The following is a 19,523-nucleotide window of genomic DNA, read 5'->3' as shown; positions in this document are numbered from 1 at the left end:
TGCTGTGTATCCGGCCACCCCCCTCCCTCCCTGCTGTGTTTTCGGCAACCCCCCTCCCTGCTGTGTATCCGCCCCCCCACCCCCTCCCTGCTGTGTATCCGGCCACCCCCCCTCCCTCCCTGCTGTGTATCTGCCCCCCCTCCCTGCTGTGTGTCCGGCCACCCCCCCTCCTCCCTGCTGTGTCCGGCCACCCCCCCTCCTCCCTGCTGTGTGTCCGGCCACCCCCCTCCTCCCTGCTGTGTGTCCGGCCACCCCCCCTCCTTCCTGCTGTGTGTCCGGCCACCCGCCCTCCTCCCTGATGTGTGTCCGGCCACCGCCCCCTCCTCCCTGCTGTGTGTCCGGCCACCCCCCTCCTCCTGCTGTGTCCTGTCACCCCCCCTCCCCTGCTGTATCCGGCCACCCACCCTCCCTGCTGTGTATCCGCCCCCCCCCTCCCTGCTGTGTGTCCGGCCACCCCCCTCCTCCCTGCTGTGTGTCCGGCCACCCCACCTCCTCCCCGCTGTGTGTCCGCCCCCCCTCCTTCATGCTGTGTGTCCGCCCCCCCCCTCCTCCCTGCTGTGTGTCCGGCCACCCCCCCTCCTCCCTGCTGTGTGTCCGGACACCCCCTCCTGCTGTGTCCGCCCCCCCCTGCTGTGTCCGGCCACCCCCCCCCTCTGCTGTGTGTCCAGTCCCCCCCCCCTCCCCTGCTGTGTGTCTGGCCACCCCCCTCCTCCCTGCTGTGTGTCCGGCCACCCTCCCTGCCGCTATGTGTCCGGCCGCACCCACCCACCCTCCCTCATCTCGCTCCTGACGGGGTGCGGCTGGGAGTAGGAGGCGTCTCGGACAGCCGCTGACCGCCGGGCTCCGTTCCTCTTCTCACGGCCCGACTGGGAGCTCCCACAGTACTGTCTGTCTCCTGGAGTGTCCGGCCACCCTCCTCCTCCTTGCTGTGTGTCCGTCCACCCCTCCCTGCTGTGTGTCCGGCCTCCCCCCCTCCTCCCTGCTGTGTGTCCGGCCACCCCCTCCCTCCCTGCTGTGTATCCGGCCACTTCCCCCTCCCTGCTGTGTATCCGGCCACCCCCCCCTCCCTGTTGTGTGTCCGGCCACCCCCCTCCCTCACTGCTGTGTATCCGGCCACCACCCCTCCCTGCTGTGTATCCGCCACCCCTCCTTGCTGTGTGTCCAGCCACCCCCCCTCCTCCCTGCTGTGTGTCCGGCCGCCACCCCTCCTCCCTGCTGTGTGTCTGGCCACCCCCCCTCCTCCCTATTGTGTGTCTGGCCACCCCCTCTCCTCCCGCTGTGTCTAGCCACCCCCCCCTCCTCCTGCTGTGTCCGGCCACCCCCCCAACCCTGCTGTGTCCAGCCACCCCCCCTCCCCTGCTGTGTGTCTGCCCCCCCCTCCCCTGCTGTGTGTCCGGCCATCCCCCCTCCTCCCTGCTGTGTCCGGCCACCCCCCCTCCCTGCTGTGTGTCCGGCCACCCCCCCTCCATGCTGTGTGTCCAGCCACCCTCCCGTCCCCTGTTGTGTGTCCGGCCAATCCCCCCCCTCCTCCCGCTGTGTCCGGCCACTCTCCCCTCCCTGCTGCTGTGTGTCCGGCCACCCCTCTCCCCTCCCTCCTCACTCACCTCGCTCCTGACGGGGTGCGGCTGGCAGTAGGAGGCGTCTCGGACAGCCGCTGACCGCCGGTCTCCGTTCCTCTCCTCGCGGCCCGACTGGGAGCTCCCGCAGTACTGTCTGTCTCCTGGTGTGTCCGGCCACTCTCCTCCTCCTCCTCCCTGCTGTGTATCCGGCCACCCTCCCTCCCTGCTGTGTATCCGTCGACCCCCTCCCTCGCTCCCTGCTGTGTATCCAGCCACCCCCCCTCCCTGCTGTGTATCCGGCCACCCTCCCTCCCTGCTATGTATCCGGCCACTTCCCCCTCCCTGCTGTGTATCCGGCCACCACCCCCCTCCCTGTTGTGTGTCCGGCCACCCCCCCTCCCTCACTGCTGTGTATCCGCCCCCCCTCCCTGCTGTGTGTCCGGCCACCCCCCCTCCTCCCTGCTGTGTGTCCGGCCACCCCCCCTCCTCCCTGTTGTGTGTCCGGCCACCCCCCCTCCTCCCTGTTGTGTGTCCGGCCACCCCCCTCCTCCCGCTGTGTCTGGCCACCCCCCTCCTCCTGCTGTGTCCGGCCACCCCCCCAACCCTGCTGTGTCCAGCCACCCGCCCTCCCCTGCTGTGTGTCTGCCCCCCCCCTCCCCTGCTGTGTGTCCGGCCATCCCCCCTCCTCCCTGCTGTGTGTCCGGCCACCCCCCCTCCCTGCTGTGTGTCCAGCCACCCCCCCTCCCTGCTGTGTGTCCGGCCACCCCCCCCCTCCATGCTGTGTGTCCAGCCACCCTCCCGTCCCCTGTTGTGTGTCCGGCCAATCCCCCCCCCTCCTCCCGCTGTGTCCGGCCACTCTCCCCTCCCTGCTGCTGTGTGTCCGGCCTCCCCTCTCCCCTCCCTCCTCTCTCATCTCGCTCCTGACGGGGTGCGGCTGGCAGTAGGAGGCGTCTCGGACAGCCGCTGACCGCCGGTCTCCGTTCCTCTCCTCGCGGCCCGACTGGGAGCTCCCGCAGTACTGTCTGTCTCCTGGTGTGTCCGGCCACTCTCCTCCTCCTCCTCCCTGCTGTGTATCCGGCCACCCCCCCTCGCTCCCTGATGTGTATCCGGCCACCCCCCCCCCTTCCTGCTGTGTATCCGGCCACCCCCCCTCCCTGCTGTGTATCCGGCCACCCCCCTCCCTCCCTGCTGTGTTTTCGGCAACCCCCCTCCCTGCTGTGTATCCGCCCCCCCACCCCCTGCCTGCTGTGTATCCGGCCACCCCCCCTCCCTCCCTGCTGTGTATCTGCCCCCCCTCCCTGCTGTGTGTCCGGCCACCCCCCCTCCTCCCTGCTGTGTCCGGCCACCCCCCCTCCTCCCTGCTGTGTGTCCGGCCACCCCCCTCCTCCCTGCTGTGTGTCCGGCCACCCCCCCCTCCTTCCTGCTGTGTGTCCAGCCACCCGCCCTCCTCCCTGATGTGTGTCCGGCCACCGCCCCCTCCTCCCTGCTGTGTGTCCGGCCACCCCCCTCCTCCTGCTGTGTCCTGTCACCCCCCCTCCCCTGCTGTATCCGGCCACCCACCCTCCCTGCTGTGTATCCGCCCCCCCCTCCCTGCTGTGTGTCCGGCCACCCCCCTCCTCCCTGCTGTGTGTCCGGCCACCCCCCCTCCTCCCCGCTGTGTGTCCGCCCCCCCTCCTTCATGCTGTGTGTCCGCCCCCCCCTCCTCCCTGCTGTGTGTCCGGCCACCCCCCCTCCTCCCTGCTGTGTGTCCGGACACCCCCTCCTGCTGTGTCCGCCCCCCCCTGCTGTGTCCGGCCACCACCCCCCTCTGCTGTGTGTCCAGTCCCCCCCCCCCCCTCCCCTGCTGTGTGTCTGGCCACCCCCCTCCTCCCTGCTGTGTGTCCGGCCACCCTCCCTGCCGCTATGTGTCCGGCCGCACCCACCCACCCTCCCTCATCTCGCTCCTGACGGGGTGCGGCTGGGAGTAGGAGGCGTCTCGGACAGCCGCTGACCGCCGGGCTACGTTCCTCTTCTCACGGCCCGACTGGGAGCTCCCACAGTACTGTCTGTCTCCTGGAGTGTCCGGCCACCCTCCTCCTCCTTGCTGTGTGTCCGTCCACCCCTCCCTGCTGTGTATCCGGCCACCCCCCCTCCCTCCCTGCTGTGTATCCGGCCACCCCTCCTCCCTCCCTGCTGTGTATCCGGCTACCCCCCCTACTGTGTACCCGCCCCCCCCCCCTCCTGTGTGTCCGGCCACCTCCTCTCCTCCCTGCTGTGTTTCCAGCCACACCCCCTCCTCCCTGCTGTGTGTCCGGCCACCCGGCCTCCTCCCGCTGTGTCCGGCCACCCCCCCTCCTCCTGCTGTGTCCGGCCACCCCACCTCCCCTGCTGTGTCCGGCCACCCCCCCTCCCCTGCTGTGTGTCCGGCCACCACCCCCTCCCCTGCTGTGTGTCCGGCCACCCCCCCTCCTCCCTGCTGTGTGTCCGGCCACCCCCCCCTCTTCCCTGCTGTGTGTCCGGCCACCCCCCTCCCTGCTGTGTGTCCGGCCAACCCCCTCCTCCCTGCTGAGTGTCCGGCCACCCCCCCTTCTCCCGCTGTGTTCGGCCACCCACCCTCCCCCCTGCTGTGTGTCCGGCCACCACCCCTCCTCCCTGCTGTGTGTCCGGCCACCCCCCTCCTCCCTGCTGTGTGTCCGGCCACCCCCCCTCCTCCCTGCTGTGTGTCCGGCCACCCCCCTCCTCCTACTGTGTCCGGCCACCCCCCCCCTCCCCTGTTGTATCCGGCCACCCCCCCCTCCCTCTTGTGTATCCGCCCCCCTCCTCCCTGCTGTGTGTCCGGCCACCCCCCTCCTCCCTGCTGTGTCCGGCCACCCCCCCCTCCCCTGCTGTATCCGGCCACCCCCCCTCCCTCTTGTGTATCCGCCCCCCCCTCCTCCCTGCTGTGTGTCCGGCCACCCCCCCTCCTCCCTGCTGTGTGTCCGGCCACGCCCCCCTCCCCTGTTGTATCCGGCCACCCCCCCTCCCTCTTGTGTATCCGCCCCCCCTCCTCCCTGCTGTGTGTCCGGCCACCCCCCCTCCTCCCTGCTGTGTCCGGCCACCCCCCCTCCCCTGCTGTATCCGGCCACCCCCCCTCCCTCTTGTGTATCCGGCCCCCCTCCTCCCTGCTGTGTGTCCGGCCACCCCCCCTCCTCCCTGCTGTGTGTCCGGCCACCCCCCCTCCTCCCTGCTGTGTGTCCGGCCACCCCCCCCCCTCCTCCCTGCTGTGTGTCCGGCCACCCCCCACCTGCTGTGTCTGGCCATCACCCCCCTGCTGTGTCCGGCCACCCCCCCCCCTCCTCTGCTGTGTGTCCGGTCTCCCCCCCTCCCCTGCTGTGTGTCCGGCCACCCCCCTCCTCCCTGCTGTGTGTCCGGCCACCCTCCCTGCCGCTGTGTGTCCGGCCGCACCCCCCCCCCTCCCTCCTCCCTCAACTCGCTCCTGACGGGGTGCGGCTAGGAGTAGGAGGCGTCTCGGACAGCCGCTGACCGCCGGGCTCCGTTCCTCTCCTCACGGCCCGACTGGGAGCTCCCACAGTACTGTCTGTCTCCTGGAGTGTCCGGCCACCCTCCTCCTCCTTGCTGTGTGTCCGGCCACCCCTCCCCCCCTCCCTGCTGTGTATCCGGCCACCACCCCCTCCTCTGCTGTGTGTCCGGCCACCCCCCTCCTCCCTGCTGTGTGTCCAGCCACCCTCCCTGCCGCTGTGTGTCCGGCCACCCTCCCTGCCGCTGTGTGTCCGGCCGCACCCACCCACCCTCCCTCATCTCGCTCCTGACGGGGTGCGGCTGGGAGTAGGAGGCGTCTCGGACAGCCGCTGACCGCCGGGCTCTGTTCTTCTCCTCACGGCCCGACTGGGAGCTCCCACAGTACTGTCTGTCTCCTGGAGTGTCCGGCCACCCTCCTCCTTGCTGTGTGTCCGGCCACCACCCCCTCCCTGCTGTGTATCCGCCCCCCCCCCCCTCCCTGCTGTGTATCTGGCCACCCCTCCTCCCTCCCTGCTGTGTATCCGGCTACCCTCCCTACTGTGTACCCCCCCCCCCTCCTGTGTGTCCGGCCACCTCCTCTCCTCCCTGCTGTGTTTCCGGCCACACCCCCTCCTCCCTGCTGTGTGTCCGGCCACCCGGCCTCCTCCCGCTGTGTCCGGCCACCCCCCCTCCTCCTGCTGTGTCCGGCCACCCCCCCTCCCCTGCTGTGTCCGGCCACCCCCCCTCCCCTGCTGTGTGTCCGGCCACCACCCCCTCCCCTGCTGTGTGTCCGGACACCCCCCCTCCTCCCTGCTGTGTGTCCGGCCACCCCCCCCCTCCTCCCTGCTGTGTGTCCGGCCACCACCCCCCTCTTCCCTGCTGTGTGTCCGGCCACCCCCCTCCCTGCTGTGTGTCCGGCCACCCCCCTCCTCCCTGCTGAGTGTCCGGCCACCCCCCCTTCTCCCGCTGTGTTTGGCCACCCACCCTCCCCCCTGCTGTGTGTCCGGCCACCCTCCCTCCTCCCTGCTGTGTATACGGCCACCCCCCCTCCTCCCTGCTGTGTCCGGCCACCCCCCCTCCTCCCTGCTGTGTGTCTGGCCACCCCCCCTCCTCACTGCTGTGTGTCCGGCCCCCCCCTCCCTGCTGTGTGTCCGGCCACCCTCCCGTCCCCGGTTGTGTGTCCGGCGACCCCCCCTCCTCCCTCTGTGTCCGGCCACCCACTCCCCACTCCCCTCCCTGCCATGTGTCTGGCTACTCTCCCCTCCCAGCTGCTGTGTGTCCGGCCACACACCCCCTCCCTCATCTCGCTCCTGACGGGGTGCGGCTGGCAGTAGGAGGCGTCTCGGACAGCCGCTGACCGCCGGGCTCCGTTCCCCTCCTCACGGCCCGACTGGGAGCTCCCGCAGTACCGTCTATGTCTCCTGTTGTGTCCGGCCACCCCCTCCTCCTCCTCCTCCCTGCTGTGTGTCCAGCCACCCTCCCTCCCTGCTGTGTGTTCGGCCACCCCCCCTCCCTGCAGTGTATCCGCCCCCCCCTCCCTGCTGTGTATCCGCCCACCCTCCCTGCTGTGTGTCCGGCCACGCCCCCCTCCTCCCTGCTGTGTGTCCGGCCACCCCCCCTCCTCCCTGCTGTGTGTCCGGCCACCACCCCTCCTCCCTGCTGTGTGTCCGGCCACCCCCCTCCTCCCTGCTGTGTGTCCGGCCACCCCCCCTCCTCCCTGCTGTGTGTCCGGCCACCCCCCTCCTCCTGCTGTGTCCGGCCACCCCCCCCCCCTCCCCTGTTGTATCCGGCCACCCCCCCTCCCTCTTGTGTATCCGCCCCCCTCCTCCCTGCTGTGTGTCCGGCCACCCTCCCCGCCGCTGTGTGTCCGGCCGCACCCCCCCCCCCCCTCCCTCCTCCCTCAACTCGCTCCTGACGGGGTGCGGCTAGGAGTAGGAGGCGTCTCGGACAGCCGCTGACCGCCGGGCTCCGTTCCTCTCCTCACGGCCCGACTGGGAGCTCCCACAGTACTGTCTGTCTCCTGGAGTGTCCGGCCACCCTCCCCCTCCTTGCTGTGTCCGGCCACCCCCCCCCCCTCCCTGCTGTGTATCCGGCCACCACCCCCTCCTCTGCTGTGTGTCCGGTCCCCCCCCCCCTCCTCCCTGCTGTGTGTCCAGCCACCCTCCCTGCCGCTGTGTGTCCGGCCACCCTCCCTTCCGCTGTGTGTCCGGCCGCACCCACCCCCCCTCCCTCATCTCGCTCCTGACGGGGTGCGGCTGGGAGTAGGAGGCGTCTCGGACAGCCGCTGACCGCCGGGCTCTGTTCCTCTCCTCACGGCCCGACTGGGAGCTCCCACAGTACTGTCTGTCTCCTGGAGTGTCCGGCCACCCTTCTCCTCCTTGCTGTGTGTCTGGCCACCACCCCCTCCCTGCTGTGTATCCGCCCCCCCCTCCCTGCTGTGTATCCCCCCCCCTCCCTCCTGTATATCCGGCCACCCCCCCTGCTGTGTATCCGCCCCCCCCCCCCTCCCTGCTGTGTGTCCGGCCACCTCCCCTCCTCCCTGCTGTGTTTCCGGCCAACCCTCCTCCTCCCTGCTGTGTTTCCGGCCACCCCCTCCTCCCGCTGTGTCCGGCCACCCCCCCGTCCTCCCGCTGTGTCCGGCCACCCCCCCTCCTCCCTGCTGTGTGTCCGGCCACCCCCCCTCCCTGCTGTGTGTCCGGCCACCCCCCTCCTCCCTGCTGTGTGTCCGGCCACCCCCCCTCCTCCCTGCTGTGTGTCTGGCCACCCCCCCTCCTCCCGCTGTGTTCGGCCAACCCCCTCCTCCTGCTGTGTCCGGCCACCCCCCCCTCCCCTGCTGTATCCGGCCACCCCCCCTCCCTCCCTGCTGTGTATCCGCCCCCCACCCTCCCTGCTGTGTGTCCGGCCACCCCCCCTCCTCTCTGCTGTGTGTCCGGCCACCCCCCCTCCTCCCTGTTGTGTGTCCGGCCACCCCCCTCCTTCCTGCTGTGTGTCCGGCCACCGCCCCTCCTCCCTGCTGTGTGTCCGGCCACCTCCCCTCCTCCCGCTGTGTTCGGCCACCCACACTCCCCCCTGCTGTGTGTCCGGCCACCCGCCCTCCTCCCTGCTGTGTGTCTGGCCACCCCCCCTCCTCCCTGCTGTGTGTCCGGCCACCCCCCTCCTCCCTGCTGTGTGTCCGGCCAACCCCCTCCTCCCTGCTGTGTGTCTGCCCCCCCCCTCACTGCTGTGTGTCCGCCCCCCCCCCCCTCCCTGCTGTGTGTCCGGCCACCCTCCCATACCCTGCTGTGTGTCGGCCACCCCCCCTCCTCCCGCTGTGTCCGGCCACTCACTCCCCTCCCTGCCGTGTGTCCGGCCACCCTCCCCTCCCAGCTGCTGTGTGTCCGGCCACACCCTCCCTCCTCTCGCTCCTGACGGGGTTTGGCTGGCAGTAGGAGGCGTCTCGGACAGCCGCTGACCGCCGGGCTCCGTTTCCCTCCTCACGGCCCGACTGGGAGCTCCCGCAGTACCGTCTATGTCTCCTGGTGTGTCCGGCCACCCCCCTCCTCCTCCTCTTCCCTGCTGTGTATCCAGCCACCCCCCCCTCCCTGCTGTGTGTTCTGCCACCCCCCCTCCCTGCTGTGTATCCCCCCCCCTCCCTGCTGTGTGTCCGGCCACCCCCCTCCTCCCTGCTGTGTGTCCGGCCACCCCCCCTCCTCCCTGTTGTGTGGCGGCCACCCCCCCTCCTCCCTGCTGTGTGTCCGGCCACCCCCCTCCTCCCTGCTGTGTGTCCGGCCACCCTCCCTGCTGTGTGTCCGCCCCCCCCCCTCCTCCCTGCTGTGTATCCGGCCACCCCCCCTCCCTGCTGTGTGTCCGGCCACCCTCCCCGCCCCTGCTGTGTGTCCGGCCACCCCCCCACCTCCCGCTGTGTCCCACACCCCCCCCCCGCCCTGCTGTGTGTCCGGCCACCCCCTCCCCTCCCTGCTGTGTGTCTGGCCACCCCTCCCCTACTGTGTGTCCGGCCACCCCCCCTCCTCCCGTTGTGTCGTCGAAGAACGCTTACAGAGCCGGTGACAGGGCGCGCCTGGGATCACTCTAAAGAGGGAATGACCATCGGTGTACTCCTCCATGCCTGTTTCTGCTCCTTCTCACCAGGTGAGTGCTGCCCAGATTGTTACAAGTCGCCCCCCTGTACAGTCCCCTGCACCGTGTGTGTCGCCCCCTCCCCCATGTGTATGGCCCCCCAAACAGTCTCCTGCATGTCGCTCACCCTGCTAGTCTCCTGCGCGTCTCCCCCACCCATAAAGTGCCCTGTGTGTCGCCTCCCCATACAGTCCCTATGCCCTGCGTGTTGTCCCGTACAATCCCCTGCGTGTCACCCCCCAGTACAGTCCCCTGCAACCTGTGCGTCACCCCCCCCCCCCCCCGCACAGTCCCCTGCGCCCTGCATGCTGCCCCCCATACAGTCCCCTGCGCCCTCCTGTATGGTCCCCTGTGCTCTGTGTTTCGCCCCCTTCAGTACAGTCCCCTGTGTCCTACATGTCGCCCTCTTCGCCCTGCGTGTCCCTTTCCCCCGGTACTGATCTCTGTGCCCTGCATGTCGCTTTCCTCCAGTACTGTCCCCTGCGCCCTGCATGTCACCCCCCCATACAGCCCCCTGCATGTCGCCCCAATTAAGTCCCCTGCTCTTTGTGTGTCGCCCTCTGTACAATCCCCCTTCTCCTTGCGTGTCGCTACCCACATAAAGTCCCCTGCGCTACGCTCCTTCGTACAGTCCTTGTGTGTTGCCCCGCCATACAGCCCTCTGCGTGTTGGCTACCCCTGCGTCCTGTGTGTTGCCCCCCCATACAGTTCCTTGCACCCTAGGTGTCGCTCCCCATACAGTACCCTGCTCCATGCGTGTTGTCTCCCCCTACACAGTTCCCTGCAGCCAGCGTGGCCCCCTTTTCAGTACAGTCCTCTGCACCCTGCGTGTTGCTTTCTCCATGTCCTGTGCCCTGCACGTCGTTTTCCCCGGCACTGTTCCCTGTGTGCCACACCCCCCCTTACATGTACAGTCCTCTGTGTCCTGAATGTCACTCTACCCCCGTACACTACCCTGCGTGTTGTCCTCCCACCCATACAGTACTCTGTACCCAGCCTGTCGTCCCCGTACAGTCCCCTGTATGTCGCTTTCACCCAGTCCTGTGCCCTGCGTGTCCCTTTCCCCTGGTACAGTCCCCTGCGCCCTATGTGTGTCACCCCCACCGTACAGTCCCCTGCGCCCTTCATGTTGCCCACCTCTGTACAGTCAGCACCCTGCGTGTCAACCCCTTCAATACAGTCCCTTGCGCTCTGTGTCGCCCTCTTCAGTACAGTCCCCTGCACACTGCTTGTTCCTTTCCTCCTGTACTGTCCCCTGCACCTGCATGTCACCCCCCCTTGTACAGTCCCCTGCGCCCTGCATGCCGCTCCCCCGTACAGTCCCCCTTTCAGTGCAGTCCCCTGTGCTCTGCATGTCACCTCCGCCGTATAGTCCCCTGCACCCTGCGTGTACAATCCCCTGCGCCCTGCATGTGGCCCCCCCTTCAGTACAGTCCTCTGCGTGTTGCTTTACCTGGTACTGTCCCCTGCGCCCTTCAAGTCACACACACACCCGTACAGTCCCCTGCATCCTGCATGTCGCCCTACCCCTCTACATTCCCGTGTATGTTGCCTCCCCCACCTGTACAGTCCCCTGCACCCTGTCTATTGCCACTCCCTCCCTGTACAGTCCCCTGGCCCTGCATGTTGCCCCACTTACAGTACCCTACGTCCTGCATGTTGCCTGCTTACAGTACCCTACGTCCTGCATGTTGCCCCACTTACAGTAACCTACGTCCTGCATGTTACCCCACTTACAGTACCCTACGTCCTGCATGTTGCCCCACTTACAGTACCCTACGTCCTGCATGTTGCCCTCACTGTGCAGTCCCCTGCACCCAGCGTGTCGCTTACACCCAGTACTGTCCCCTGCACCTGCGTGTCACCACCACGTACAGTCCCCAGCGTCCTGCACCCAGCGTGTCGCTTACACCCGGTACTGTCCCCTGCACCTGCGTGTCACCACCCCGTACAGTCTCCAGTGTCCTGCACCTTGCGTGTCACCCCTCCCTAACAGTCCCCTGCACCCTGTGTGTCGCCCCCTATACAGTCTTCTGCGCCCTGTGTGTTGCCCCCCTGTATAGTCAAATGCGCCATGTGCATTTCCCCACTGCATAGTCCCCTGCGCCCTATGTGTCGTCCCCCTTTATAGTCCCCTGTGCCCTGAGTGTCGATCCCCTGTACAGTCCTGTGCCTGCGTGCCGCCCCCGTCCAGTCCCCTGCGCTTTGCTTGTTGCCCCTTCTATATATATATACATATATATATATATATATTTTATATAGGGGTGTGAGGAGAACCACTGATCTGCAGTCATACAAATAGTGCATGCTGACAGGAGTCGTCGAAGAACGCGTACAGCAGAGCCGGTGACAGGCAAGGGTAAGACAACCTGCCAGCATCTGTGGAAGACAGCGCTCCTCAGGAGTGAGAGCAGATCTAGAGAGCTCGGTATGTGTGTGTTGGGGGGGGGGAGGGGGGAGCGGCAATTAACACACGCAGAACCTGACACTCATATACACGTGCAACACCTGACACACACAAAGGCAGCACCTGACTCACATATACACACATGCACAACATCAGACACACTAATATACACATGCAGCAACTGACACACACATAGACACCTGACACACGCGTGTACGTACCCGCGCGACACCTGACACACACGCGTGTACGTACCCGCGCGACACCTGACACACACGCGTGTACGTACCCGCGCGACACCTGACACACACGCGTGTACGTACCCGCGCGACACCTGACACACACGCGTGTACGTACCCGCGCGACACCTGACACACACGCGTGTACGTACCCGCGCGACACCTGACACACACACACACACACACACACGTGTACGTACCCGCGCGACACCTGACACACACACACACGTGTACGTACCCGCGTGACACCTGACACACACACACACACACACACACACACATACACGTGTACGTACCCGCGCGACACCTGACACACACACACACGTGTACGTACCCGCGTGACACCTGACACACACGCGTACGTACCCGCGTGACACCTGACACACACGCGTGTACGTACCCGCGCGACACCTGACACACACGCGTGTACGTACCCGCGCGACACCTGATACACACGCGTGTACGTACCCGCGCGACACCTGACACACACGCGTGTACGTACCCGCGCGACACCTGACACACACGCGTGTACGTACCCACGCGAGACCTGACACACACGCGTGTACGTACCCGCACGAGACCTGACACACACGCGTGTACGTACCCGCGCGAGACCTGACACACATGCGTGTACATACCCGCGCGACACCTGACACACACACGTGTACGTACCCGCGCGACACCTGACACACACGCGCGTGTACGTACCCGTGCGACACCTGACACACACGCGTGTACGTACCCGCGCGACACCTGACACACACACACACACGTGTACGTACCCGCGCGACACCTGACACACACACACGTGTACGTACCCGCGCGACACCTGACACACACACGTGTACGTACCCGCGCGACACCTGACACACACGTGTACGTACCCGCGCGACACCTGACACACACACACACACGTGTACGTACCCGCGCGACACCTGACACACACACACACACGTGTAAGTACCCGCGCGACACCTGACACACACACACACACATGTGTACGTACCCGCGCGACACCTGACACCCACGTGACACCTGACACACACGTGTACGTACCCGCGCGACACCTGACACACACACACACACACACACACATACAGGTGTACGTACCCGTGCGACACCTGTCACACACGTGTACGTACCCGTGCGACACCTGACACACACACATACACGTGTACGTACCCGCGCGACACCTGACACACACACACACACACACACACGTACGTGTACGTACCCGCGCGACACCTGACACACACGTGTACGTACCCGCGCGACACCTGACACACACGTGTACGTACCCGCGCGACACCTGACACACACGTGTACGTACCCGCGCGACACCTGACACACACGTGTACGTACCCGCGCGACACCTGACACACACGTGTACGTACCCGCGCGACACCTGACACACACGTGTACGTACCCGCGCGACACCTGACACACACGTGTACGTACCCGCGCGACACCTGACACAAACACACATGTGTACGTACCCGCGCGACACCTGACACACACACACACACACACGTGTAGGTACCCGCGCGACACCTGACACACACACACACGTGTAGGTACCCGCGCGACACCTGACACACACGTGTAGGTACCCGCGCGACACCTGACACACACACACACACACACAAGTGTACGTACCCGCGCGACACCTGACACACACACACAAGTGTACGTACCCGCGCGACACCTGACACACACACACAAGTGTACGTACCCACGCGACACCTGACACACACACACACACACACACACACCGTACAACATGGTATATACTTAACCAGTTAACAGTATGAACAAAACAGCATCAGCCAGAGACTGATCTCAACTGTAACATAACCCTTATGTAAGCAACAACTATATACAAGCCTTGCAGAATTTGTCCGCACTGGGACGGGCGCCCAGCATCCTCTACGGACTAGGAGAAAAAGATTTACCGGTAGGCTTAGAATCTTATTTTCTCTTACGTCCTAGAGGATGCTGGGGACTCCGTAAGGACCATGGGGTGTATACCAAAGCTCCAGACAGGGCGGGAGAGTGCGGATGACTCTGCAGCACCGATTGAGCAAACATGAGGTCCTCCTCAGCCAGGGTATCAAACTTGTAGAATTTTGCAAAAGTGTTTGAACCCGACCAAGTACCTGCTCGGCAAAGCTGTAATGCCGAGACGCCTCAGGCAGCCGCCCAAGAAGAGCCCACCTTCCTAGTGGAATGGGCCTTTACCGAATTTGGTAACGGCAATCCAGCCGTAGAATGAGCCTGCTGAATCGTGTATCAGATCCAGCAAGCAATAGTCTGCTTAGAAGCAGGAGCGCCAACCTTGTTGGCTGCATACAGGACAAACAGTGCCTCTGTTTTCCTAACCCGAGCCGTCCTGGCTATATACATTTTTAAGGCCCTGACTTCATCAAGTGACTTGGAATCCTCCACGTCACCCGTAGCCACAGGCACCACAATAGGTTGGTTCATATGAAACGACGAAACCACTTTAGGCAGAAATTGAGGACGAGTCCTCAACTCTGCTCGATCCACATGGAAAATCAGATAGGGGCTCTTGTGAGACAAAGCCGCCAATTCGGACACCCGCCTCGCAGATGCCAAGGCCAACAACATGACCACTTTCCAAGTGAGAAATTTTAATTCAACTGTTTGAAGAGGTTCAAACCAGTGTGATTTAAGGAACTGTAACACCACGTTAAGGTCCCACGGTGCCACTGGGGGCACAAAAGGAGGTTGGATGTGCAGCACTCCCTTTACAAAAGTCTGGACTTCTGGGAGAGAAGCCAATTCCTTCTGAAAGAATATAGATAAGGCCGAAATCTGCACCTTAATGGAGCCTTACTTTAGGCCCATATCCACTCCTGTCTGTAGAAAATGGAGAAAACGACCCAGCTGAACATCTTCCATAGGAGCATTCTTGGCTTCACACCAAGATACATATTTCCTCCAGATACGGTGATAGTGCTTCGCCGTTACCTCCTTCCTAGCTTTGAGTAGAGTAGGGGTGACTTCCCCCGGAATACCTTTCCTAGCTAGGATTTGGTGTTCAACCGCCATGCCGTCAAACGTAACCGCGGTAAGTCTTGGAACACACAGGGCCCCTGTTGCAACAGGTCCTCCCTGGGAGGAAGAAGCCACGGATCTTCTGTGATCATATCCTGAAGGTCTGAATACCAGGCCCTTCGAGGCCAATCTGGGACAATGAGTATTGTCTGCATTCTTGTTCGTCTTATTATTCTCAATATTTTTGAGATAAGTGGAAGCGGAGGGAACACATAGACCGACTGAAACACCCACGGTGTCACCAGGGCATCCACCACCACTGCCTGAGGGTCCCTCGACCTGGAACAATATGTCCAAAGCTTTCTGTTGAGGTGTGACGCCATCATGTCTATGTGAGGAAGTCCCCAACGACTTGTTATCTCTGCAAAGACTTCTTGATGAAGTCCCCACTCTCCTGGATGGAGATCGTGCCTGCTGAGGAAGTCTGCCTCCCAGTTGTCTACTCCCAGAATGAAGACCGCTGACAGAGCGCTTACATGATTTTCCGCCCAACGAAGAATCCTGGTGGCTTCTGCCATTGCTGCTCTGCTCTGTGAATGCCAAATTGCTTTCTAACAAATATTTAAAATGCCTGCTCTAATATATATTGTAAACGCCTGCACCTCTTATTACCATGTGCCATGAATGTGTGCTATACATCGCAAAACACTGCATCCCATAAGAGAAAACAATACACCCACACATTATTTGAGTTCCACAGCTCATTGATGTATATATTTGTTATTAAAAGGATATGGATTCAATATATTACAATGAACAGTAAACCTATAGTTACATGGTTACAACTCACACAGTAAGCAGTTAAAACATACAGTTACAGTTACAGGCCAGCATACAATACCATTATCCTTAAGTTATATAAATTTGTCTCTCCATATCACTCTCTCTCTCTTTCTCTCTGTAAAATCATGCAGGAACTGGTGTAGAAGCAACTCCATCATCCTCTGAGACAAAACAGCAACTGACCTCCTGTGTGATCAGCAATGTGTTATCTAGTTTTTGGGGGAGGGTACTTTCTCATTCATGATGAGTCACTAGTCTATTCATGTGCTGAACAGGTTCAGCCTTGGGGACGTCCAAAGGGGCTGACCTGGGCTTCCTGTTCACTACCTGTTTGGAATATCTATTGTTCTAATAAAAGTGATTTTACCTTTCATACATTTAATCATAACTATTTGTTGCAATGTCCTAAAACTTAATAACAAGTATCAAATGAATCTACACATTAATCTGGTTGCTTTAATAGTAAATATGACAGGTCTATCTTGCTTCATTCAAATAATACACATACATTACATTACTTCATTATATAATTTTAAATCATCATGATGTCTGGCGCTTGATATTACAGGTTGAGTATCCCATATCCATATATTCCGAAATACGGAATATTCCGAAATACGGACTTTTTTGAGTGAGAGTGGGATAGTGAAACCTTTGTTTTTTGATGGCTCAATGTACACAAACTTTGTTTAATACACAAAGTTATTAAAAATACTGTATTAAATGACCTTCAGGCTGTGTATATAAGGTGTATATGAAACATAAATGAATTGTGTGAATGTAGACACACTTTGTTTAATGCACAAAGTTATAAAAAATATTGGCTAAAATTACCTTCAGGCTGTGTGTATAAGGTGTATATGAAACATAAATGCATTCTGTGCTTAGATTTAGGTCCCATCACCATGATATCTCATTATGGTATGCAATTATTCCAAAATACGGAAAAATCCCATATCCAAAATACCTCTGGTCCCAAGCATTTTGGATAAGGGATACTCAACCTGTATTATAATTATGTACTGTATGAAATAAGTGTTGAATCCATCTCTGTGGCATGTCCGTGTAAATGCGTGTGTTACCATATATTGCTGTGCTCGCTGCGCGTATTTGCAAGTATAGCGACTCATAATGTGTGTAGTTTGCATGTTCTTTTTATGTAATATTTTTGACTTCGACAGTCCACCCTTTGGCAGTAAACAATAACTGCCATCAATTATTAACATAAGAAAAAAAAAATATTTCATACAATAATCGGTGACCTAGACACAAGTATGTATTCATTTCGCAAATCTGACACTTGACTATATTTGGGGAACAGGAACAACAAAGGGGCGACCCGGCACTGGTCATACAAGGATACACATTTAATATGAAAAAAATCAAGATTGGACGATTTTATATATAAATTCTCAAATCTGTGTCCAGTTTGGTGGTGCACCCAGAGCCAGGAAAAACATATGTCAAAAAGGGGAGAAGAAAGAAGGCTCTTGTGTGGGCGCACTCTTATTTAATTGAAATAACTTATAGTAATTATCAAGTTAATCATAAGAAATGCTGATAAAACATAACTTTATTGCGATATTCTTTAAAATCAGTGTAATTGCCCATTATAGAAAATATGATCCAAAGTAAGTTCTGTGCACATTGGGTTGAATTGAGAAAAATATAATAAAATGTTCTGGTCCTGCCTCAGAGAATGAGATAAGAAAGGATGTAGACACTTCAAAGTCGTACATCCATTTCAACCCGACCAGTACAGACAATCTGTATTAATGAAACCACTATATGGTCAATTGAGTAGTAAGTCTGTCAGGGTCAAACCTTATTAACAAGACAGTACAAGGTTCATACTGTTTGTCAGGAGACTGCACAAGTATATTACAAGGACCTATATCTATGTATGTACTTTGAGGACTAATGTTGGTCCTTAAGATTGAACTATACACAATCTCAGGAGAAAGTTAATGAAAATTAGAAACAAGTGGTGATGCTGCTGTTGATGTCACATACCGCACATCATATGAAATGATTGATACTCTACAACACTGGGTATTCCCTGTGAGTCTCCTCCTCAGGTACTGACCCAGCCCAACACTGTTTCGCTTCCAAGATCGGACGAGATCGGGCATTAGCAGGGTGGTTTGATAGTAGAGAAGGTGGGTCAGACTCCAATGAGAGTGCACCTAAAATAAGAGAATGTGACTGTTTGGTCACAAGAGTAAAGTGTGGATCTGCTTTCTATGTTAGGCAGGAGACATCAAATCCCACAGCTGTGGTTTTGTGCCCCTGGATCATGGATGAGAGTCCACGGAAAGAAAAGTGGTGAAAAATAGAGACCTAACAGGTTTGTTTAGACTCATTCGTAACATGAAGATATTAAAACAATTTTATCTTTGTCAGCTATCCAGAATGGCTATATACATGGGAGAAAGGTCAAAATTAATATAATGGCCATGTGGATAACTGAACAACCAAATAAAGAGAACACACAATCAATGTTAGCTATGATCAGGCCTGTCAGGGTTCCGTGAGATTAAACACAGATGTATCCGTTATTAGAGATGCAATCACAAAAATGCTGCAGCTGGGAAAGGTGAACCAGCTAGGCTCAAAACAGAAATCACATTGAATACAGAGTAAATCTCTAAAAGATACAGATACAGATCATGTAAAAGGTCTGAGTATGATTGCGTTTAAATATATACTTATATGCTGCGGCTAGAAGCGACAGATTCGCTGTGGCCAAACACAATAGCAGCAATAAAAGAACAGATCACTGATATTAATACATAGAACTGAATCAAAACAAAAAGTAAGGATGCACTTTCATGTGCTGCGGCTGAGATCAGTAGATCCGTTGTAACCGAATGATAGGAGTACCTGACCTGAGTGTGCTCAGGAATAAAGTGCAGTTTCCTGTGCTGCGGCTAGGACCGATAGACCCGCTGTATCTGGATTAGAAAACGCGTTTCGCCCCGTAGGGCTTGCTCACTTCCTGGGTGAAGACAGGGAGGAGGACGAGACATCCTCTATATGCACTCGGCGGTCACGGGACCACTGTTTGGGTGTGGGACAACATTCAACCTATAGAGTATGCTGGGACAGTGCTTTGGCCTATAATGTCTGATTTGCGACGAACATTTCACATATACATGTACCTACATCTTTGTACACTGATGTTTGGATTCGATTGAGGTTCTGCTGGGTAGATGAAGAAGACACAAACAAATCGTGAAAGTGACATATAAAATTTTAATGATCTACATATTCCTATCATTTTCTGAACATTGTTTCCATTTCTGGAACGTATGCTAGGTCTGTTTAATAATTGAACAAGGGTTATAAGTAGTGTCCTTCCTAAATAACATAAACCTTCGGAGTTCGGGGAGAGCCACTCATAAACCTTTCTTCCACATATATTAATGAGCTCTTTATCAGCAATGTGTGAATAGCCATTGTCTGATTGTTCCTGATTACCTCTGAACTCCATAACTACTAGACCTTTGATTTTTCTCTGACTTTAACAAACTGATCGGCTAATCCTGGGATCCTATAAGAAAATCACTCCTTCCTACAGAACCAGTTCCAGTCCCACACTCGACTCCTCATAAAAAAACCTTGCAAAAATAGAATATCCTGGAAAAAAATGTTTGTCAACGGGAAAGAGAGAAAAGAGAAATAGAACAAAACAACTCTTGTTCATAACAAATCAATTACAATGACTGGTCTTTCTGCAATCCTTTAGTACGCTCAGGTAGTGTTCAACATTGCCGCCTCTCAGTCTTCACGGAACAGAGTCTCTGGTGATACTTTTGCGATCTCACTCCATTTACGAGTTCCTTCCGGACTACCGACTTTCCT

General features: G+C 59.3%; 1 pseudogene; it reads right to left on the bottom strand.

Moving 5' to 3' along the window:
- Nucleotides 1-17,696: 17,696 nt before the first annotated feature.
- Nucleotides 17,697-17,815, bottom strand: LOC134967053 (5S ribosomal RNA; annotated as a pseudogene).
- Between the last annotated feature and the right edge of the window lie 1,708 nt (nucleotides 17,816-19,523).

Source organism: Pseudophryne corroboree, chromosome 10, assembly GCF_028390025.1.
Source record: "Pseudophryne corroboree isolate aPseCor3 chromosome 10, aPseCor3.hap2, whole genome shotgun sequence".
In the NCBI taxonomy this organism is placed as follows: domain Eukaryota; kingdom Metazoa; phylum Chordata; class Amphibia; order Anura; family Myobatrachidae; genus Pseudophryne; species Pseudophryne corroboree.
The sequence above is the reverse complement of the archived record's forward strand: the minus strand, read 5'-3'. Positions and strand labels throughout refer to the sequence as shown.